Consider the following 25,452-nt stretch of genomic DNA (forward strand, 5'->3'; position numbering starts at 1 on the left):
GTGATTTGGATTAAAGGATGGCTGGCGGACAGATATCAAAGAGTGGTTTACGGAGGAGCTGAGTCCAGGAAAAGGCAAGTGACTAGTGGTGTACCTCAGGGCTCAGTTCTTGGTCCTCTATTGTTTAATTTGTACATCAATGATATTGGAAATACCTTGAATGGAAATATCCACTTGTTTGCTGATGATGCAAAATTGGGAAGAGCGATAATCAATTCAAATGATGTGGATATTTTACAGGATGACTTAAATAGGCTGACGCTATGGACTGAGGTAAATGGCTGTCAGTTCAACGTGGCTAAGTGTAAGGTGATGCACTTCGGGAGGATGACATCGCATGCTGTTTACTATATTAACGGAACTGAACTGCAGGAAGTTGATGAGACAAGAGACTTGGGAGTTATTGTGGACAGAGAACTTAAGTTTAAAGGGCATATTGCTAAGATTGCCAAAACATCACATCAAATTACATGGTTGTTGAGGAACACACTAACTAGCAGGGATAGGGAAGTTATTATTCCACTCTATAAGGCATTAATAAGGCCGCATTTGGACTATTGTGCACAGATCTGGTCGCCAGGATTTCTTGGTGATGCGGAAGTGGTAGAGAGGATTCAGAGGCGGGTTACAAAGATTGTTGCAGGTCTGTGGGATGTTCCCTATGAGGATAGATTGATGATCTGTGGGCTCCAAAAACTAGCTGATAGACGTAGGAGAGGAGATATGATAGAGGTATTTAAATTGTTAAAGGGATTTTACAGGATTGATACTGATGATATTCTTAAGACCAATGCAGGATGTGAGAGAACGAGGGGCCATCCCTGGAGATTGTGTAAGAGTGTGGTTAACAAGGGTGTTAGGACTAGATTTTTTACTTGGAGGGTTGTGAATGTGTGGAATGCTTTGCCAGAACTGGTTGTGAATGCTTTAACTGTGAATGAATTTAAGGACAGGTATGACAGGTATTGTGTAAATAATGGTTAGTGTGTCAATGTCGGGTCTCCCGCGATGAGTCTTTTGACTCCATGGAGACACCGTTAAATAATAATAATAATAATAATAAATAAGATTAAATAGTGAACTATCATATCCGAGAGTGATAAACCTAGCAGTACAAGAGGAATGTCCCATTTCAGTAACTCTTTTTAATATTTATCTAAATAAAACGGAATAAAAATTTCCATCAAGGTATTAAACTTTCTCCTATTGTGAACTTAAACACTCTCCTTTTGCTGATGACCAAATAATAATTTAAAAATTCTGAAGATAACTTACAGAATGATATATTAAATTTAAACGAAGTAGTCAAAGATTATGGAATGATGTCAACAGAAAAATATAAAACAATGGCCTTTAAACTAGAAGATCCAGTAAGAACTAAAATAATAATAGATTACAAGATTTTAGAACAGATCCGCCCGGTTAGCCTAGTGGCTGTGCGCTTCGCAACCATATGCCTGGGGAAGGAGTGTCCTCGGTTCGATTCCTGTTGGCGACCTGAGGAGCTAAAGGATCTTCCTCAGCCATAGCAAGTTAGCTGCTCTTGGGCATGGACAGTAAGGTTTTCCCCACAAAGCAGGCAAACCATCCTTGAGAACTCAGCACTAGAAACATAGAATAAACCGAGGCATAGGTCTGACCACCTTATTCTCTGAACGGTTTGAGGTACGATGATTAGTAATCCTTCGACACCACAAGGTAAAAGAGGGCATAAAGAAGATGAGATTTTAGAACAGGTAAATTCGTTTAACTACTTAGAATGTCGGATTAAATATGAAAATGAAAAAGATATAAACCTAAAAATTGCGAAATATTTAAAAATAACAGGTGTAATTAACTCTATATTTAAACCTAAACTAGTTCAAAAACACACCAGACTAAAAGTATACAATATATTAGACTTACCAGTCCCATTGTATGGAAGTGAATTCTGGACAATAAAAAAATAAATAAATAAACGAAGTTTAATAACATCTGAAATGAAGTTTATGAGAAAAACTGCAAAATATACTCTATTTGATCGCAAAAGAAATAAAGAACTTATGAAAGAATTAAATCAGGATTCAGTAATAGAAAAAATTAAAAAATATTAACATAAATGGGTGGAACACGTTGAAAGAATGAAAACAGAAAGCAGGGGAGAATGCTGGTATTGAAATTCACGCTTGCTCTTGCTATCATTCAGGAAATGAGAGGTGAATTACTGACCATTTAAAATTATATACAGGTAACCCTCGTATAATGCGGATGTTAGGTTCCGCAGAAATGCCGCGTTATATAAATCGCGTTATGGCATCACATAGAAAAAGTAGGGTTATGTTCTGAAATCGTTTTTTTTTTTAAATTATATAAACAACAATGGCATATCCAACAAAAATATATTTTTATTTAATTCAGGTAATTTATGTAAGTGAAGAAAACATAGAAACTATGAAACAAATACATAATATAAAAATTACAAATTGTACTTAAACTTCATTGCACATAATACATAAATATTTTAGGCAAAATAAAATAGTGCATATTTTAATCTTTCAAAGCACGAGAATTTGAGGATTGGTTAATAAACACTGGTTTTGTCATGTAACCACCTGATGCATTACTACAAAACAGTTGAGTAATTCTATCTTTGGAAACTTTGAATCCATGAACTGATCTTTCATTTTTCGAAATAAAGGTGCGTTTTTGCATTTTTTTCCCAATATAACCCGGATTTATCATCCGCATTGAACACCTAGTCTGCACTATATATGTTTATAAACTTTGAGGGCTTTTTGTTTAATAAGATCTCCATTCATAAGAATTTTCTTTTGAGGTGCAATCTTCTATCGAAATCATTAGAGATCTCTCCATTTTTCCATTAGAATATCGCGTACACAAACGACGCGCTTTCCACTTATCGTTGACCCAGCAATAAACACTTTCTCGGATTTTATGTTCATTTTTTTGATTGTTCGAATTGTTGATCCATTTAAATTCAAAGTCCTTGCCAAAACTTCTGGTTTTTCTCCATTTTTCAACCGATCCAAGATTTTGAATTTTTTTCTCCGAGAGAAATTAATTTTGTTTTCAATGTTGGTTTTTCTCTTTGGTTGCAGTTTGTGGCCATTACTATAAAAATAAGTTTTTACACAAAAAAGCAAGCATTACATATTATATGTAACTCACCCAAAAATAAAGTGCTCAGCTTGAGATGAACACACTTATGATTTTTAATGTACTTTCCTGGCAGAAACGAGGACAATTTTCAACAATAAACAATTGAGGTACATGCCTGCTAAAGGATATTCCCCTAATATAAATTCGCTACTTATAATGACATGCGGGATACAGGCAGACACAAATTTAATGAAGATCAAATTTGATTTTTAAGTCGGGTCGGGCGGTGAAAAACATATGAAAATATAAAGGCTACTACAATTTGTAGACCGCGTTGTATAAGTACCACGTCCAACAAGGGTTACTACAATTTTAGACCGCGTTATATCGAAACCGCGTTGTATAAGTATCGCGTTATACGAGGGTTACCTATATTTATAAATTTATGCACAGTTAATCATACAAATACAATATTTATTTTACAAATGACATTCTATCTTTTTCTATTTAGCTACTTGAATACAAATTCTACCCTACGGTTCTTTTTTATGAACTGGCCAATAACATCGTCATAAAAAGTTGGTTGTAGCTTTATTTTCCCAAGCAATATGCACACTTGTAAAGGCTGGCTGAAGCTCACTGGCTAGAGCTACTTTGACTGCGTATGGCCCGTGTTTAAGCAACAGGATGAGATGACGTGGAGGGATCGGAAATGGCTATGTGCGCGCATGAAATCACAGTGCTGAAGCGAGGACCTGGATGTTCCCACAACCGTGCAAGCCCAGGTAGCTTGACTAGCGTCGGCCTTCGATACACAACGCAAAGCTCAATTATTGCCGCGCAAGCTTAAAACGTCTTATGTCTACAAAAATAAAATCCTAAATGGAATGCTTATAAATGCATGCATTTATTAACAAATAAATATTACTTCTTTCTCGATTAATGAGCTTGCGCAGCAAGCATGGAGAATTCGCCACTGACAGCAAGATTATCAAAATTACAAACTATTAGGAAAAGAAAATCAGGACGTCTTCTGTAAAGATTCAATGATGACGTGTAACTCTGGAACAGCTCTAGGCCTAAACCTGATGATGATGATGTCTATCAAAATTGGTATGTACACAAGTTGAAAATCATTCTTATGGGCTGTCTCCTTATTTCATTTGTTTCACACCATGACAACATAGCTGCCGTTTTAATCTTTGACTTTTTCGCTTCTTTCTTTCTGCAACTATGTAATGTTTTTTTTTGTTATTGCATTCTTTTCCTGTTTTCTTAAATCCAAAGCAACAGTTAATATCAATAATTTTTGCAGTAGGAAAACTCGAAGTTTGTTTCCTCTTCAAGCATACCCTTATAATGGAAATCACGTTTCTCCTTTTTCTCTCGTCTCTCGCTTCGTTTACATGAACACTTTTCATCCGGAGTACAAATGTACGATAGGCCACAACCTTTTGTGGGTAGGGCTCACATTAATGATAATTAAAAGAAAGAAGAAAACATGTGGGTGTGTAGTATATGTGCTGCTTTCTAGTACTCTAGTGCTAGGTATACCATGATAGGTTTCCATTTCCTTCTGTAGAAACTTTCTCTAGGACTTATTTTCAGCCGATTCGCAAGTTTGTCGATCACTGGCAGAATGAAGTAAGTATTTTATTTCTCTCTCTCTCAAACTCCAATTTTTAAACACCCATTTCAGAAAATTGACTGTAGGGGTTTGCTCTGTTTAAGACAATAATACCAGAGTTTGGATTTAGGATCATGAGATGGCGATAATATCTTGTACTCTCGTCCCGATAACTTGAGAGTCATTAATACCCGTGAGCTGAGTTACTGGTGATAGGTAAGGCTGGAGGCTGCACTCTTGGTGATTCCCAAAACTTTGGTCTAACTAAATGAAATCCGCCTATTCGTTTTGTGAATAAAAAAAGGCATTAATCATCTCTCTCTCTCTGATCACATACATACACATATTTGCGTGCGCTCGCGCACTGAGAAATCCAACTTTATGATAGAAAAAGTGGTGTGGGACTCTAAAATGATGTAAGGGAATGTTGCGTAATTTATGCACATAACCAGAGGCCTTTTATTGTAAATAATGTTGCAATAGTGAGAATGCGCGATAGTAATCATTTCTGTACCACTAGTTCTCCGTGAATTCTGTCATTTGTAGTACGTGAACAGCTGATATGATTTTTGCGCAGGTTTCAGAATAGCACCAAACAACAGAATTCAGTGTTTTAATATTTCTATGAAAGTAAGTTGACCATTATTACTAGTTGCTGATTTCTGTTCGGTTATCTAATAATACTGGCAAATCAAATCGAACAGTCGATTCATGTATCTCTTTGATTGACAGTGCTTCTACTTTACAGATTTAATACCGGAGTTATGTCCCTCAAACTTTTTAAAAAGCGTACCTTACTATGATAAATTATAAAGACAGAGGTAGCACAGATTTTTCGTTAATGTAAATCTTAATGTATTGTGATCTGTGAAGTATCTCAAATGCAAAAATATTGAGAAAGTAGGAAGTTTGGCTGCATCTGTAAGACACTATTTGCTGCTATTAAGGTTTTTGTGATGTTTTTGCTATCGTATTACCGGAATTCCATTGAAATATTTAAATCAGAAGAGAATTAAAACCACGTCAGTGAGGTCGGATGATTTAACAGTGATCAGCGGAACATTTATGTTGGGGTCTCACGAAATATCGCGATGCTTAGCGAAATAAAAATGTTTAGTAGTTGAGATGATACCAACACAAAATTTATTGAAAACAGTTCGACTGCTTCAGCACAAGACTGGTGTTGCAAATAACTTACAACAATTGACTTGAATAAGAGTCTCTCTCCTTGCCAAGAGCAAAGAATGAGCTTAGAGCCGCAATGAAAAATAATTATTTCAATATAGTTTGCATTGATCTAGAGAAATTACCGCAGTGCTTCTACTGGTTGCTACAACCAGTTAACTCATTTTTTTTTAACCTTTAAAGATATTAAGTTAAGAAGCTGGAAATTATGTAAGGTATCTGCATAACTGATGTAGCAACTTATAAGATTTCATAAGAACTGCCCATGTTGAACTTCAGATGTCAAATAAATAGATAAATAAAAAAAAATAAAGATCTCCTAAATATTGGAAGCAATGTTTTCATAAGGATCAGAGCTAGATAATAGGGATTAAGGAGTGTGGAGAACCCACCTATTTGCTGGCAGTTTTGGACTTAACTGACCCAGTATCAGTATTAACAAGAACTACACTATCCCCTAGCATTCACAATAATCCTTACGCTTGTTAATTGGTTTCCCTTTCGAATTTGAGACTTGACAAACACACTCACCTGTATCCCTTCCTAAGCATTCTAGTTTTCATGATTTTTGCATTTCTGGTTTATTACTGAGCAACTTCTCCAGATGCATAATTCGAAATCTATTTCGATACAGTTTGTCAGGCATGTATGAGGCCTTTCATCCATCCAAAATTCATTTCATATTCATCTAGAAATTCCTCATGCACAACCTACATTTTGACTCATGTAATTATTGGCCCTTTTTTTCAGTTTGCTCCTATTATGCCATAGTCACAGACTTACAGTTTTAACTGTCATTCTTTTTGTTTTTACTTAATCCAGTCTTTCATGTTGTTTCATCATTTTTACATTTTACATCGTTCCTATCCATCAAAACAAGCAGATCTTTCACTTTCTCTCATTGAATTTTAACAATGTTGCTAACATCCTTCATCTTCACACCTGGAAAATATGATTTTCCAGTCACTTGAGCTTTGACCTGTATAAGTGTTCTCTGTCTCTAATTAGAACCACCTTCGACCACAACTTTCATGTTATTTGTATTTTGTTCACCTAGGCTTAATTCTTCATTCCTATCTACACTTACATTTTTGCACCCCCCCCCCCCCCCATATTGTCATAATTCACTTTTTCACCTTTCACACTAACTGCATTTCTGGCACTCACTCACATTCAAAACACTTCCAGTGTACTTTTTTTTTGGTCACTTTCACACTACATGCCACTCACCTTTATTAATGAATACTGATTCACTGGATAAGTACTGGAGACTAATGCTGATTCATAGAATATTTATTGAATCAATATATATTAGCTTTCAGTGTTTTGTGTGGAGACAGAATAAAATTTTACATTTTGAGTAGCAATATAAAAAATTAAAGAAGGAATCCACCCTAATGCTCATGAGGGTAAAGCAAGTTATTATTCAACCTATCTGTAGCTATTAAAATTGTTTCTGAAGTAGATGATGTTCCTTGAATTACAATGCTACACTTTTAATAGTGTGTTTGTAACCAGGAGGTTTTCTTGCATCACTTTAGAAACTGGTAAAATTATTATTATTATTATTATTTGGTAACTTCTATGAAGTCAACAGACTCATTGTGGTAGGCTCACTCAGCAAGCAACATGTCTATCATAATGAGCTTTGAAGTTGTTTACACTACCTGCACTCAGGCAATGCATTCCACTCACCAACAACTTTCCACATAAAAAAATCTACTCCTCGCACCCTACTTCACCACATCTCAATACAACTTCCACGGATGGTCTCTCATTCTTCCCATCTTAACATCCACTCTTTTTATGACTTGTTCTGTATTAATCTGATAGAATCCCTTAACTAACTTGAAAGCCTCTATCATATCTTCTCTTTTCCTCCTGTCCATCAACCTTTGTAATCCACATTCTCTCAAATGCTCTTCATAACTAAAACTGCAGAGTCCTGATATCACTTTGGTTATTTGTCTTTGGAACATTTCTAGTGTTTTCATATCACAATGAAAACTAGATGACCAAATCTGAAAATAATCAGACCAAATCTGAAATAGAAAGAGTCTGAAAGTCTTTCATTTCCAGAAGCAAAAATCCATTGAAAATGGAACTGCATGAGGATTAAACGGTATTATCTTGGTTAAGAGTGGGTAGCATATTCGCTCTCCAACCAATAGGCTCTGGATTTGATTCCTATTATGGGCATTGATGCTTGTGAGTCTTTATGGTTGATGTATTTCTTTTGAAAAATTTATGTTTGGTCTTTAGAACTGGATTATTTAATTGAACATTCTCAGTATATAGGTTTATAGCCATTTGCTAGTGGGATTTGCATTAAAAAAAAAAGAAAAAAATTTGGAGGTAGAGATCTAGATTTTGATTCAGATATGAATATTTTATTATTATTACCCAAGATCTCATGGAGTCAAAGACTCATCTGGGAGGTCCTTTTATCACACACACAGCTCATCATACTGTGCTTTGAACACATTCAAACTCATGGAAGTTTTAACAAAGGGCTCTCATCGTCGAGCAAAAAATGTATTTCACTCAAAAATTTTTATTAATACAGCTTGTGTACAAATTCCAATCAAAAAGTATGAGAAAACAATCAACCTCTAACGGCTATCATTTTTAAACAAATATTTCATGATCTAAATATGAAATATTTGCATAATCAACTGTGTTAATTTATCTTACATAAAAAAACATTTTTTAACTATCAAAATATAATAAGAATGAAATCTTTTATAAAACATTTCATTATTATTATTACCACCCCAAGGCCTTATGGAGTCAAAGACTCATCTGGGAGGTCCTTTTATCACACACACAGCTCATCATACCATGTTTTAAACACATTCAAATTCTTTGCAGACACCAAACTCTCAGGCAAGGCATTCCAATCATTTACAACTCTGCACAAAAAAAACCTGCCTCTTACTCCCCTACTCACATCTCCTTTATACAGTTTCCAGGGATGACCTCTGGTTCTACCCCAATCTCCCACTGTTTTCTGTAGAACTTCTCCAGCATTGATCCTATAACAACCTCTTACCAATTGGTAGGTCTCTATCATATCTCCCCTCTTCCTCCTGTCCACCAGACTCTGAAAATTATATCTTCTCGATCTTTCCTCACACTCGACATTCCAGAGATCAGAAACTACCTTAGTCAGTCTCCTTTGGACCCTTTCCAACATCTCTTCATCCTTCTGAAAACCCGGTGATCAAATCTGGGCACAGTAGTCCATGTGTGGCCTAATCAAAGCCTTATACAACGGAACAAGAATCTCCTTACTTCTACATGTAGGTGACCTCCGCATCATTCCCAGAAGCCTTTGTGTTGTCTTCACAATTTTGGCAGTGTGTCCCCTAAATTTCAGATCCTTATCCACTATCACCCCCAGATCTCTTATTTCCTCTAACTCCAACAATATATTCTCACCAAGCATGAATTCTGCATCTCATCTTTGTTTTCCAAATTTTAAAACCTCACATTTTGCAACATTGATCTCGCATCCCCATTTCCATGCCCAATCACTCAATCTATTCAAGTCTTCCTGTAAGGCCACAACATCTTCACTACACCTCATGGTTCGTCCCAACTTTGCATTATCTGCAAACAACTGAATATCACCATCCATATCTTCACCTATATCATTAATATACAAGTTAAACAGTAATGGACCTAAAACAGACCCCTGAGGCACTCCGCTAGTGACTCTCCTTTTCCTTGACATCGCTCCCCCCCATACATAACTTGTTGATACCTATCAGACAGCCAATCTAATATCCAACTCCCATCAGCTCCAGTTTGACTATCAATTTCTCATGAGGTACTTTATCAAAAGCCTTTGCGAAATCCAAGTATATCATTGAGTATCCTTCTCTTCTGTTGAAGGAAGCAGTCACTTCATTGTAATAAGTAAATTACTAAAACATGACCTTCCTTTAGCAAACCCATGCTGTCCATCAAAGATAATACCATTGTTGTCAACCCAACTCTGGATCCTAGTTCTCACAAGCTTCTCCAACATTTTAACTACGACACCTGACACACACAGATAGGCCTATAGTTTAATGCTTGAGTTCGATCACCTTCTTTATGAAGTGGCACAATGTTGCCCTCCTTCCAACTCCTTAGTGACTTGACTGAGTGCAAGACTCGTATTAAAAAAATATGTCAAGACAGGGATCAACTCCCTGGCACATTCCATCAGAATACGTGGCAATATATTATCAAGTCCCACAGCCTTATTAACATCTCTTGCTCACTTACAGTCAGTCTCTCCTCCCCATCATCTACTGCTCTCAATCTCTCCATGAAGTCGCATTCACAAGATTGAAAGACCTGTATGAATTACTCATTAAGTATCACCAGCACACATTCCGCAATAGCTGTCTTTATACCATTTTCTCCAATCAGTACCATCCTTCCATAATCATTCTTTCTTTTGCTTACTACATATTGAAAGAACTCCTTGGGATTCTTTTTGGCTCCATTAGCCAACTGCTGTTCATACCTCTCTTTAGTTACCCTCACCAACCAAGTCACCCTCCTTGCTTGGTCTTTGTAGACCTCATGGAATTGGTTATTTCCACTTCTCTTATGCTGCCTCCACAATGCTCTTTTTCTCTATATCGCATGCTTAATCTCCTTATTCATCCATCTCACACCCACCTTATTTAACCTTCTCACCCTTGGAATACATTTAGACATTGCATCTACCAAACAGTTTTTGAAAATCCCCCAAGCTGCATCAATCTCTTTTCCAGCTAACTCCTCATTCCATGCTACACCCACAAGCTGTCTCCTGAGCTCTTCATAATCACCCCCCCCCCCCCCCCTGTTGTTCCACATATACCTTTTTCTCACAGAGGTCCTCACACTGCTGGCAACCACCCAGGTAATCACCTCATAATCACTCTCACCAATTTATTGGATGATTTGACACCTCATTTACAATTGCATCCTCTTATGAGATGACCAAATCCAAGACCATCAATCCTTGTGTGCCCTCTGTTACATACTGTCTGAGGTAGTTAACCCTCAAAAACTCAAGAAACTCATTTTCTTTACTTCCAGTTGCTATCTCATCATTCCAGTCTATATTGCCATAATTAAAATCACCCATAATGATCACCCTTTTCTTATTTGCTTGGCTAATTTAATTATGCATTTCATTATTACCACCACCACCCACATTTCCTGATCTATAACAACATCCTACCAAGTATTTGATTCCATTCACCTCTATCTCACACACCATACTGCCCCAAAACCACTGGCACTATTTCCCTCTTGCATCTCTACTTTGTATGGACATTACTTTTTCTCTATCATCAGTAGCACTCCCCCCTTCCTTTTTACCCTTTCTATCCTCACGAAACCCATCATACCCTTCCATCTCTATTCCTGTTAGGATGTCGTCCTCTTCCAACCATGTCTCACTTATTCTGACAATCTGATCCAAATACAAAAGGTCATGCAAGACCTATAGGATGTTAGTGTTGTGTGTGTGTTGAAGAAGAAAGGAGGAATATGTTGACATTATTATTCAATAGCTGAAAGTTGGTCTTTAGGTAAGATGGTGAGGGAGGCTGTTCTGAAGAACATAAGTAGATAAAATGAAAGGGGAAGCAGACAAGTTGGTTCAGCAAGTTTAGAGCCAGACTATAAATCAGTGTTAACCAATATCTGCTCTTGTTCTTACCATTTTGGAGGAATGAGGTTAGTAGCAGAGCATTGTCTGTGAACATATCTGTAGAATGTGCATAATGCAGAAACTGAATGTCAATGTCTGTGTGTGTGTGTGTGTGTGTGTGTGTGACAGAGAGAGAGAGAGAGAGAAAAAGAAATCTAGGATCATCAGTTAAAGTATTTCATCTTCTAGATAGCATCAAGTACTCTTAAAGAGGATTTTGGTGTCTCTTATCATAAAATTTCATTTTGTCTTGTGAGGGAAAATCAGTTGGAGGCATACCCATATTTCAGTCTAATGTGGTTTGCATTTGGTTGTAACCAGTGGTGAGCTATAAGGGGCTTGCAGGGGTCCTTTGTTAAATTTTTCTCAAATTTGTGAGCCCCTTGTTCTTCTTGTTTACTTTTTTATTTAAAACGACAAATTCATACAGTAACCTAACAAAAATTAGTCTATTCGGCAGTGTATAGATTATTTGGAATTATTGTTTCAACTTCTCTATAACGAATGCGCCCAAGTTTGAAAATAAAATAAGTGCATGTGCTATCTTTATCCTTGTCCCTTCTGGTAGCAATCATATGATAAAATCAGTAGCCAAACTGCACCCGCATACACAACTTTCTGATACTTGTCTGACAGCCAGTCAACGATCCAACTCAGAAATCTTATCCTATCCTATCCGTTTCAATTTATTTAACAGTTTGTCATATTGCAGTCTATCAAATGCTTTTGCAAAATCTAAATATACCAGTGTTTATTATTAAGCAGAGAGTACACAAGTGTCCTAAGCACAGTGACGTGTATAAGAAGATCTCCTGATTGGGATAAGTTTTCTAGGAATAATTAAATATATATGCATAATTTTTTGAGTAAGAGAGGCTGTAAACATTGGGCACTACTGGTTTTATTAGTGCGGAGGATTTTTTTTTTGCCAAAACTTAATTACGAAATTGTTATTATTAGACTTAGTAACCTGCAAAAAATGGCGGTGGCATTGTCATTCCATGACTTTAATTTAGATTTCAGTCATTTCATTAAGTGTGATGTCTGTTTTTTGTATTCTTTCGATTACATAAATGATTTGTGGATATTTGGTGAGGATGGAAGGAGGGTGTGTGCGAAGTGTGACCTGAATGAGAAATTGATGAATGCAAATATGAAATTGATGACAGAAAGTGTTAGTAGTGAGATTGTCGCTGTGAAAATGGGTGCACGTTTGAAAGAGGATGGTGAGAAAGAGAGGCTAAAAAATGTTAAAAAAATCAGTAAAAAAGAAAAAGAGCAATTTGAAAACCATAACGGATGTTAAAAGGGACGAAAGTGAGGCGAGAGTGATGGAAGGAAATGAAATTGAGAGAACGAATGAAACTAGAAACGGCATGATGCAGAAATCGCAAGTGAAAAAAATCAAAAGAATGGATTGATAGTGAAAAAAGAATGAACGATAACGAAAGTTTGATGCATGTTGGACTGAAAGAACATAAACAAAGAAAGATGAATGAGTGTGAAAATAGGAAGAATGATAGCGAAAGTTGGATGCATGTTGGACCGAAAGTACGGAAACAAAGAAGGATGAGAGTGAAAGTGAGAAGAGGGGGTTGAGAGTTAGAAAGATTGAATGATAGAGAGAATGTGTCGCTAGATTCGGAAGTTGAATTGTATTGGATGAGGCAAGAAATGAAATGGATGCGGAATGAAATTAAGAAAATTCAGGTAAAAATTATTAAAATAAATAATAATGGAATGAAAGAGTTAACAAAAGATGAGCGAGTGGCATTGTATGGCGACTCCATTATTAAAGGTGTGTTGGAGGAAAGAATGCGCAAGGTATGTTTTCTAGGTGCTAAAATGAGTAGAGTGATTGAGGCATTGGATATGAGGCAGAAGCAAGCAAAAGAGTTAATAGTATTAATAGGTACGAATGATTTGAGAGAGGACAAAGAGTGTGTCAGAATAGATATCAGGAGGCTGCTTAGAAGGATAAAAGAGAATAGTGTGACAGGAAGGGTAGTTAGCGTGTTGCCTAGGTATGACTGTGGTGAAATGAGGCGGAGTGCAAGGATTATGAATGATATGCTGGCTGAAATGTGTGAGGAGATGGGAGTACAGTTTGTTAATGTGTGGAATGAGTTTGAGGGACGAAGTGAGCTGTATGGGAGTGATGGACTGCATTTGAGTGGTTATGGTGTGAGTCACTTGGAGAGACTGCTGCTGGAAGGTAGAGAAGTGAATAGAGAGAATGAGTGGGAAGTGATGTGGAAGAGCAGGAGAGTAAGACAGGAGAGATCGAAGAGGTGGTTATGAATGGGGAAGTGAGTGTTACCAGTATAGAAAATGAGAGAATGGGTATGGAAGAGGAGCAGGGGAAATGGGGAGGCTCAGGGTGGACAGGGGTAGACAGCATGAGAAAGGTGGATGCTCCAAGAGGAGGTCAGCATGTGTAGGCAGGAAAGGAATGGGATGACCAGGGATCAAGAGGAAACAGTTGGAATTGAAAAGGATTTTAAAATGAAGAAGCAGAAAGGGAAATGGCCCCAGTCGAACATGGAGAGATCACACCGAGTGAGTGGTAGTATCAGTGGAACTAGCTATAGATCCAGAAATGAGCTGTTGTGTTTGTATACAAATGCTAGAAGTATAAGAAACAATGCAGATGAAATGGTTGCACTAATTGCATCTGTTCACCCAAAGATTGTTGGAATAAGTGAGACATGGTTGGAAGAGGATGACATCCTGACACGAATAGAGATGGAAGGGTATGGTGTGTTTCGTAAGGATAGAAAGGGTAAAAAGGAAGGGGGAGTGCTATTGATGATAGAGAAAAAGTTATGTCCATACAAAGTAGAGATGCAAGAGGGAAATAGTGCCAGTGGTTTTGGGGCAGTATGATGTGTGAGATAGAGGTGAATGGAATCAAATACTTGGTAGGATGTTGTTATAGATCAGGAAATGTGGGTGGTGGTAATAATGAAATGTATAATCAAATTACCAAGCAAATAAGAAAAGGGTGATCATTATGGGTGATTTTAATTATGTCAATATAGACTGGAATGATGAGATAGCAACTGGAAGTAAAGAAAATGAGTTTCTTGAGTTTTTGAGGGATAACTACCTCAGACAGTATGTAACAGAGGGTACACGAGGATTGAGGGTCTTGGATTTGGTCATCTCATAAGAGGATGTAATTGTAAATGAGGTGTCAAATCATCCACCAATTGGTGAGAGTGATTATGAGGTGATTACTTGGGTGGTTGCCAGCAGTGTGAGGACCTCTGTGAGAAAAGGGTATATGTGGAACTACAAGGGGAAGGGGGGGGGTGATTATGAAGAGCTCAGGAGACAGCTTGCGGGTGTAGCATGGAATGAGGAGTAAGCTGGAAAAGAGATCAGTGCAGCTTGGGGGATTTTCAAAAACTGTTTAGCAGATTCAATGTCTAAATGTATTCCAAGGGTGAGAAGGTTAAATAAGGTGGGTGTGAGATGGATAAATAAAGAGATTAAGCATGCGATACAGAGAAAAAGGGCATTGTGGAGGCAGCAGAAGAGAAGTGGAAACAATCAATTCCATGAGGTCTACAAAGACCAAGCAAGGAGGGTGACTTGGTTGGTGAGGGTAGCTAAAGAGAGATATGAACAGCAGTTGGCTAATGAAGCCAAAAAGAATCCTAAGGAAGTCTTTTGATATGTAGCAGCAAAAGAAAGAATAATTATGGAAGGATGACATTGATTGGAGAAAATGGTATAAAGACAGCTGATGCAGAATGTGTGGTTGAGATACTTAATGAACAGTTCATAAAGACCTTTCAATCTTGTGAATGTGACTTCATGGAGAGATTGAGAGCAGCTGATGATAGGGAGGTGAGACTGACTGTAAGTGAGCAAGAGATGTTAATAATAAGAGATGAGCAAGAGAGCTGTATGGGGATTTGAGTAAACTAGATGTTAATAAGGATGTGGGACTTGATAATATATCACCACGTATTCTGAAAGAATGTGCCAGGGAGTTGATACCTGCCTTGAGATATTTTTTTAATATGAGTCTTGCACTCGGTCAAGTTCCTAAGGAGTGGAAGGAGGGCAAGATTGTGCCACTTCGTATAAAGGAGGCGATCGAACTCAAGCATCAAACTATAGGCCTATCTGTGTCTCAGGTGTTGTGGTTAAGTTGTTGGAGAAGCTTGTGAGAACTAGGATCCAGAGTTGGGTTGATAACAATGGCATTATCTTTGATGGGCAGCATGGATTTGCTAAAGGGAGGTCATGTTTTAGTAATTAATCTGCTTACTTATTACAATAAAGTGACTTCTTCCTTGGACAGAGGAAAAGGATACACAGTAATATACTTGGATTTCGCAAAGGCTTTTGATAGAGTACCTCATGATAGGTTGACAGTCATAGTAGAGCAGATTGGGTTGGATATTAGATTGGTGCATTGGATTGGAGACTGGCTATCTGATAGGTATCAACAAATTGTGTATGGGGCACGATATCCAGGAAAAGGAAAGTCACTAGTGGAGTGCCTCGGGGGTCTGTTTTAGGTCCATTGCTGTTTAACTTGTATATTAATGAAAAATGTGAAGATTTGGATGGAGATATTCAGTTGTTTGCAGATGATGCAAAGTTGGGACGAACCATGAAGTGTAGTGAAGATGTTGTGGCCTTACAGGAAGACTTGAATAGATTGAGTGATTGGGCATGGAAATGGGGATGCGAGTTCAATGTTGCAAAATGTAACGTTTTAAAATTTGGAAAACAAAGATGGGATGCAGAATTTAAGCTTGGTGAGAATATATTGTTGGAGTTAGAGGAAATAAGAGATCTGGGGGTGATAGTGGATAAGGATCTGAAATTTAGGGGACACATTGCCAAAATTGTGAAGACAACACAAAGGCTTCTGGGAATAATGCGGAGGTCACCTACATGTAGAAGTAAGGAGATTCTTGTTCCGTTGTATAAGGCTTTGATTAGGGGCCACACATGGACTACTGTGCCCAGATTTGATCACCGGGTTTTCAGAAGGATGAAGAGATGTTGGAAAGGGTCCAAAGGAGACTGACTAAGGTAGTTTCTGACCTCTGGAATGTCGAGTATGAGGAAAGATCGAGAAGATATAATTTTCAGAGTCTGGTGGACAGGAGGAAGAGGGGAGATATGATAGAGACCTACAAGTTGGTAAGGGGTTGTTATAGGATCAATGCTGGAGAAGTTCTACAGAGACTAGCAGGAGATCAGGGAGAACCAGAGGTCATACCTGGAAACTGTATAAAGAGGGTGTGATTAATGGAGTGAGAGGCAGGTTTTTTCTTATAATAATACTAATAATGAAATGTTTTATAAAGGATTTCATTCGTATTATATTTTGATAGTTAAAAAATGTTTTTTTTTTATGTAAGATAAATTGACATATTTGATTATGCACATATTTCATGTTTAGATCATGAAATATTTGTTTAAAAATGATAGCTGTTAGAGGTTGATTGTTTTCTCATACTCTTTGATTGGAATTTGTACACAAACTGTATTAATGAAAATGTTTGTGTGAAATACGTTTCTTTGCTTGATGATGAGAGCCCTTTGTTAAAATTTCCATAGCTCACTTCTGGTTATAACTCATGCAATATCCTGTACTATCTCAACATCTGATGTGTAGAAGGTTGTATATCAGTAGTAGCAGCTTTACCTGTGTTCCCAGATGGTACAGAATAAGTCGTAACAGAAAACTCAGAAACAGTAATGCAAATCTTTTTACATTCTTAATGTGGAAGGTTGCCTCATTTTATTTTGCTAAGGTTGGATCTAAGGAAGGAAAGTCAATCTCCCTCTTCTCCCATCCACACACAAATCATTCATTCTGAATGACTCAAATATAGGCAGTCACTTTATGCTAGTTACTACCATGCACTAACATGCTTTCTCTATGATGAGATTCATAGATTGGGAGCACACGCTATCTGAGTACATTTCCATTTTAAGAGCATAAAAATGCTCCTAATTATCATGAAAAATATTGCACTTTAAAGAAAATATTCTTTGTATATAACTTCATCATTAGTCTTCATGTACTATTATTAATATCCGATTTCCATGGAGTCAGAGACTCATCATGGGAGGTACACATTATTAGACAAAGCTCACCATGCCTTAAACTGATTCAGTGTGTCTACATTCACAACACACTTGGACAATGCATTCCACTCACCAATTTCTCTCCATGTAAAGAACCTGCTCCTCACTCTTATGCTCACACCCTCATTATACAGTTTTCAGGGATGGCCTCTTGTTCTACTCCCCTCTCCCATTCTATGAAAAATCTCTTCCATGTCAACTTGACAACAACCCCTGACTAGCTTTTATGTCTCAAACATATTCATCTTCCTTCTCCTATTCATGAGGTTTTGTAATTTACGTTTTCTCAATATGTCCTCATAATAAACATTCCAAAGACCACTTTTGTGAATCTTCTCTGCATCCTTTCTAACACATCCTCATCACCATGAAAACCTAGTGACCAATATGTGCACTGTAATTCATATAATGCCTGATCAAGACCTTATTGTAACTGGCATTGTAACTTCTTTATTTCTGCATATCAGGATCCTCCATATCATTGCCATTATCTGATGTGATGTCTTCACTAGTGCAATGTGGCTGCTGAATTTCAGGTCTTTGTCCACCACTCCCAGATCCTTCATCTCCTGTACCTCCTTTGAAGTTTCCCTACTAAGTGTATACTTTGCATCGCATATTTGCTTACCAAATTTCAAAGCCCTACCCTATTGCAACATTGAACTGGTAGTTCCATGTACCTTCCCATTCATGCAATCTATTCAAGTCCTCTTGTAAGGCCGTAACATCAGCTTGACTCTGCATTGTGCTCTGCAGTTTTGCATCATCTGCAAACAGCTACATATTGCTAGTTAAACCCATCCTAATATCATTAACATACAAATTGAACATCAGTGGCCCCAAAACTGATCCCTACGGCATACCACTAGTGAACTTCCTCTTTCGGGATACCACACCCGCATACACAACTTTCTGATACCTGTCTGACAGCCAGTCAATGATCCAACTCAGAAATTTGTTATCCAGTCCTATCCATTTTAATTTATTTAACAGTTTGTCATATGGCAGTCTATCAAAAGCTTTTGCAAAATCTAAATATACCAGTGTTTATGCATCTCCCTTGCCCAAGACATTTGTCACTTTGTTATAGTACATAAGTATGATAATAAAACATGGTCTCCCTTTAACAAATCTATGCTGATTACCATAGAGAATACTGCTGCTATCAACCCATTTCTGTTTGCTGCTTCTCACCAATCTCTCATAATTTCACCACAATTCCGGATATACAGATTGGCCTATAATTTGTAGCCATAGCTTTATGCAGTGGAACAATTTTACCTTCTTTCTACTCCCTTCGAACATGTGCTGTTGTAAGACTCTTATTAAACAGTCATGGCAATTCTACTGCCAATTCCCTGGAACATTCCCTTAAGACACATGGTGATATATCATAAAATCACCTTATTGATGTGTGGAAAGGCTTATGTGTTCGTCATACATGTTGATTAATTTTAACAGTATAGATGAGAACACAGACTGATAAGAAAATAAGTACTTATTAACTTTTATTATTATTATTATTATTCCTGATACCTCCAAGGAGTCCGAAGACTCATCGCGGGAGGACACCTACAACTGTCTCAACCACTACACCGAATGAAACCTCTACTACGAATCATCTCCATCAACGCCATCTACCGCGCACCTCCACCACCACCACAACTAGTATTTTCTGTCTGTAAATTGCATGTGTTCTGAAGGGCCGATTTGTCTGTATGCGGGATGAAAAACCTGAGTTTCTGGGAGAAAAAATCCTGCTACCTCCATATGAGATCGGCTAAACGACCTTCGATTGAAATCGTCCAGATAAAGATTCCTCCCGTCGCGACGAGAATCGAACTTAGGCCTATTCCATTCGAAGGGCGCAATGAACCGTCGTTCTTTCAATTGTGCTACGGAGGCACATATTGAAACTTATTGCTGGTATTTTATTCAGCCTATTTAGAGCACAAAAAAAACACTTTGTCACAGTATGCAAGATAACAACAACAATGGAACCGGTTTGAACAATTGTAACGTACAAGACAAAGACTAAAGTCTTAATTAGGCACCATCTATGTTGAAAAGAAAAAAAAAACAGAAAGAGAGAAAGCAGGTATTAATTTGGTCTTAAGATGACTGTCTCCCAAATGTTTAGAAAATTTATACAGCCATACTTGTTGAGGGGGGTGCTTAAGGGTCAAAGCTGTATAACTGAGAGGAGACCTCCACATAGCCTTTAAAGGAATGCGGAGAACTGACCAGGGCTTCTGACCTAATGTCCAATCCTCACCTTCTCGTGGTGCACCCTGTTGGGTATCTACTTTGATACTGAACGAACGAGGATGGGCTGGCAATTTGGGATTTAGCCGACCAAATTGTATTCTTATTGGTTAAGCCAAAATAAAAAAATGATGGTACAACATGACAAAATTTCATGCCGGCTGGGGCATCTCCCGGTTAATCAAGGCCCCTGTTGTTTTCGCCAGGGAACCAGGGCGAACAGCGAAAAGTCAGCTACTGGAACAAATCTGAAAACAAACCCCAACTCAACATCACCAGAGTTAAAGATCGGTACTATCAACGTAAGAAGCCTGAATGGCAAAGAAATGGAGCTAGCTGAGGAATTAGATAAGTACCAGATTGACATAATAGGGGTGACTGAAACAAAAAAGACAAAAACTGGTGAGATCTTTCTGAGCAATAAATACAAAATGTTATATTCAGGCAATGACAATCGAGGAAAAGAAGGAGTAGCCATAGTATTCAACACAAAATACGAGGCTAATCTTCTTGAATGGCAGTCAGTCTCAAGTAGAGCAATGTGGGCAAATATGAGAATGGGGAACTGGACAATGAGACTTATTTGTGCCTATGGTCCCACAGAAGGTTCTACTAAGGTAGAAGTGGAGGAATTTTTTGAGGCTTTAGAAAAAGCAACTGACACAATGAAAAAGGAAAAGTTGGTCCTTGTTGGGGATCTAAATAGCAGAGTAGGAAATGATTGTGAGACATACAAAAATATTTTGGGAAAATTTGGAGAAAAGAGCAAAGCAATAATGGCAAATACCTGTTGGATTTCTGCTCAGGACATGGACTGGTTATTACTAAAACCATGTTCCAACATAAAAATGTGCACAAATTCACATGGAGAGAAGAGGCTAATGGAATAAGAAAAGTCTCATTGACTATGTTATTGTTGATAGTGATGTGTTTTCCCTGGTGCAGGACACCAGAGTGTACAGAGGATTTGAAATTGGAAGTGATCACTATTTAGTCTTGAGCAGGATAAAATTGAATTTCATATTGAAAAGAATAACATGTAAGAAACTTTTAAAGCGAATAAAAGTTGAGCAGCTCTCAGATGTGAACTGTAGACTAAAATACACAAAGATTATTGAAAAGAAAATGAAAGACTTTGAGAACAGAGATCAAACCTTGGAGATTCAGTGGCAAACTCTGAAGAAAACATTGATTGATTCTGCCAGAGAGGCATGTGGTGAGGTTGTGTGCAAGGATAATAAAATTAGAACTCCCTGGTGGACACAGGAAGTTAAAGAGGCAGTGAAGGAAAAGAAGAAAGCATATCAAAAGTTCCTGTCAAATAAGTCAGCTTTTACTCTTACAGAATACAGAGACAAATGTAAGAAAGCTAAACAGTGTGTAAAACTAGCTAAACAAAAGTCATGGGAGGACTTTGGCAAGAATATATAAAATAAATATCAAGAAGGTGGCAAAATATTCTGGAGGTTGTTGAAGAAGCTTAGGAACAGAGGAAAGAGTGCTGTAAAAGGAGTTAGAGATGATAAAGGTGACATGAAAACAGGAGAAAAAGATATCCTTGAAGTATGGAGTAATTACTTTGAAAGACTGCTAAATGAAACAAGCAGTGATGACAGCACAGTGATAAAAAACAGTGACCAGGCATGCAGTCAGGAATACATATCCATATTTGAAATAGAAAAAGCCATCAAAGGCTTGAAATGTGGAAAGGCAGCAGGAGTAGATGATATTCGACCAGAAATGCTGAAGTATGGTGGTATAAAAGTCTTACAGTGGCTGCACTGCATAGTTCAGAAAGCCTGGACAGAGGGACGAATTCCCGATGATTGGAGTAGAGCTCTCATAGTACCCATATATAAAAAAGGGAAATAAAACTGAATGTGAGAATTACAGAGGTATTTCCCTACTGAGTGTTCCTGGCAAGATCTATGCAAGTATATTTGAGAAACGGTTGAGAAGAATTGTGGAAGAAAATCTTGGTGAAGAACAAGCTGGATTCAGGCCAAATAGAGGCTGTCAGGATCAGATCTTCACCTTTACGACAAATAGTCGAGAAAGCATGGGAATACAACAAATATCTGTATTTAAGTTTTGTCGATTTGGAAAAGGCATATGACAAGGTGACAAGAGAGAAGCTATTCAATACGCTGCAGTTGTATGGTGTCAATGGGGCATTATATCAAGCAATACTTAGTCTTTATTTGAGTTGTAAGTCAGCAGTTAGAATTGAAGGAAGTACAGGAAGATGGTTTAATGTTAAATCTGGTGTGAGACAAGGATGTACATTATCCCCTCTGTTATTCATTATCTATATGGATTGCATTATGAAGGAATGTGGTATTAAACCTGATATCAAAATTGGAGATGTTGATGTCAGCTCTTTGCTTTATGCGGATGATGTTATACTTCTAAATAAATCCGCTACAAGTCTGCAAAATTCTCTGACTAAATTGAATAGCTGTTGTAATAGATATGGTATGAAGGTCAGCAATAAAAAGACAAAAACAATGAAAATAGGCAGAATCATTGAAAATGTCAACTGTGTTGTGAATGGAGAACCTGTGGAACAAGTAAAACATTTCAGCTACTTAGTCACGATTTTTACTGAAGATGGTAAATTAAATATAGAAATAGACAACAGAATCAGCAAAGCTGGTATGGTGGGAAGTCAATTGAATAAATTCGTTATGGAATAGGAGCAAAATTAGTCGGAACACTAAATTAGCTATATGCAGGACAGTGTTCAAACCAGTTTTAACTTATGGATCTGAGAGCTGGGTCAGAAGTAAAACACTTGACCAAAGACTAGAGACCGCAAATATGAGAGTCCTGAGAAAGATTATATGCATGAACAGATGGCATCAATGGCAATATCATATTAAAAATGACGATATTAGGAAAGAACTTGACATTGTCAGCATCCAGGAATGCGTTAGCAGAACTAATCTCAGGTGGTATGGTCACTTAAATAGAATGGGAGGGGAAAGATTAGCAAAACAAGTGTTCTCTGCCAGATTGGCAGGAAAACGACCCAGAGGAAGACCAAGATATAGGTGGATTGATACGGTACAAAGTGCCTTAGACGATAGAAATGTAAGATCTGAAAATGTTGGAGTCTTGACAAGTAACAGACTGATTTGGAGGAAAATTGTAGATAGAAAGTTAGTAATGATGTAATTTTTTTCATGTAGTACTGTCATATCCTGTACACCCGTTGAGGGTACATGGCAGGAATATGATGATGATGATACTTGTTGAGGTTTGGAGTATGTTTCAAACATACTCCAAACCTCAACAAAGTTTCCAAAGATTTGGTAGATAGCCATCTAAAGACAAAATTAATTCCTACTTTGTCACTCTGTTTTTTTTTTTTTTTTTTTTTTTTTTTTTTTTTTTTTTTTTCAACATAGATGATGCCTAATTAGGACTTTAGTCTTTGTGTTGTATCTTACAATTGTTCAAACTTGTTTGTTATACTGGATTGTTGTAGTTGTCATCTTGCATACTGTGACAAACTGTTTTTGTGCTCTGAAGATACTGGATAGAACACCAGTGAAATATTAGCAATAAGTAAATAAATAGTTATTTTCTTATCAGTCTCATCTATACTATTAAAATTAATCAACATCTTATTGACATCATCAAATTCCTGCCATGTACCCTCAAGGGGTTTACAGGATATGATAGTACCAAATGAAAAAAAATTACATCCTTATTAATTTCCTATCTACAATTTTCCTCCAAATCAGTCTGTTACTTGTCAAGACTCCAACATTATCAGATCTTATATTTCTATTGTCTAAGGCACTTTGTACCGTATCAATCCACCTATATCTTGGTCTTCCTCTGGGTCGTTTTCCTGCCAACCTGGCAGAGAACACTTGTTTTGCTAATCTTTCCTTGCCCATTCTGTTTAAGTGACCATACCACCTGAGATTAGCTCTGCTAATGCATTCCTGAATGCTGACAATGTCAAGTTCTTTCCTAATATCCTCTTTTTAATATGATATTGCCATTGATGGCATCTGCTCATGCCTATAATCTTTCTCAGGATTCTCATATCTGTGGTCTCTAGTCTTTGGTCAAGTGTTCTACTTCTGACCCAGCTCTCAGATCCATAAGTTAAAACTGGTTTGAACACTGTCCTGCATATAGCTAATTTAGTGTTCCGACTAATTTCTCTCCTATTCCATAACGAATTTATTCAATTGACTTCCCACCATACCAGCTTTGCTGATTCTGTTGTCTATTTCTATATTTAATTTACCATCTTCTGTAAAAATCGTGCCTAAATAGCTGAAATGTTTTACTTGTTCCACAGGTTCTCCATTCACAACACAGTTGACATTTTCAATGTTTCTGGCTATTTTCATTGTCTTTGTCTTTTTATTGCTGACCTTCATACCATATCTATTACAACAGCTATTCAATTTAGTCAGAGAATCTTGCAGACTTTTAGCGGATTTATTTAGAAGTATAACATCATCCGCATAAAGCAAAGAACTAACATTAACATCTCCAATTTTGATATCGTGTTTAATACCACTTTCCTTCATAATGTGATCCATATGGATAATGAATAACAGAGGGGATAATGTACATCCTTGTCTCACACCAGATTTAACATTAAACCATCTTCCTGTACTTCCTTCAATTCTAACTGCTGACTTACACTCAAATAAAGACTAAGTATTGCTTGATATAATGCCCCATTGACACCATATAACTGCAGCGTATTGAATAGCTTCTCTCTTGGCAACTTGTCATATGCCTTTTCCAAATTGACAAAACTTAAATACAGATCTCTGTTATATTCCCATGCTTTCTCGACTATTTGTCGTAAAGTAAAGATCTGATCCTGACAGCTTCTATTTGGCCTGAATCCAGCTTGTTCTTCACCAAGTTTTTCTTCCACAATTCTTCTCAACCGTTTCTCAAGTATACATGCATAGATCTTGCCAGGAACACTCAGTAGGGAAATACCTCTGTAATTCTCACATTCAGTTTTATTTCCCTTTTTTATATATGGGTACTATGAGAGCTCTACTCCAATCATCGCGAATTCTTTCATTTCAAAAATGAACTCTTTCATTTTTTCTTCAATAATCTTTGTGTATTTTAGTCTACAGTTCACATCTGAGAGCTGCTCAACTTTTATTCGCTTTAAAACTTTCTTACATGTTATTCTTTTCAATATGAAATTCAATTTTATCCTGCTCAAGACTAAATAGTGATCACTTCCAATTTCAAATCCTCTGTACACTCTGGTGTCCTGCACCAGGGAGAAAACATCACTATCAACAATAACATAGTCAATGAGACTTTTCTTATTCCTAGCCTCTTCTCTCCATGTGAATTTGTGCAGATTTTTATGTTGGAACATGGTGTTAGTAATAGCCAGTCCATGTCCTGAGCAGAAATCCAACAGATATTTGCCATTATTATTAGCTTT

The 25,452-nt window shown here is 37.2% G+C and overlaps 1 protein-coding gene across 3 annotated transcripts in view; it reads left to right on the top strand.

Annotated features, from left to right (window-relative positions):
• Positions 1–5,165: 5,165 nt before the first annotated feature.
• Positions 5,166–25,452, top strand: part of Nt5b (5' nucleotidase B) — a 580,494-nt gene continuing 560,207 nt past the window's right edge. For 2 of the 3 annotated variants that reach the window (XM_090391851.1, XM_090391857.1), the window contains exon 1: positions 5,167–5,356. The gene's annotated coding sequence lies outside the window, so the exon portion shown is untranslated. Of the gene's footprint in view, positions 5,357–25,452 lie in introns of all 3 variants that reach the window. The other variant, XM_090391852.1, reaches the window with a different exon arrangement.

Source organism: Typopeltis vanoorti, chromosome 4, assembly GCF_054136105.1.
Source record: "Typopeltis vanoorti isolate ZY-2024b chromosome 4, IOZ_Tvanoo_1.0, whole genome shotgun sequence".
NCBI lineage: Eukaryota > Metazoa > Arthropoda > Arachnida > Uropygi > Thelyphonidae > Typopeltis > Typopeltis vanoorti.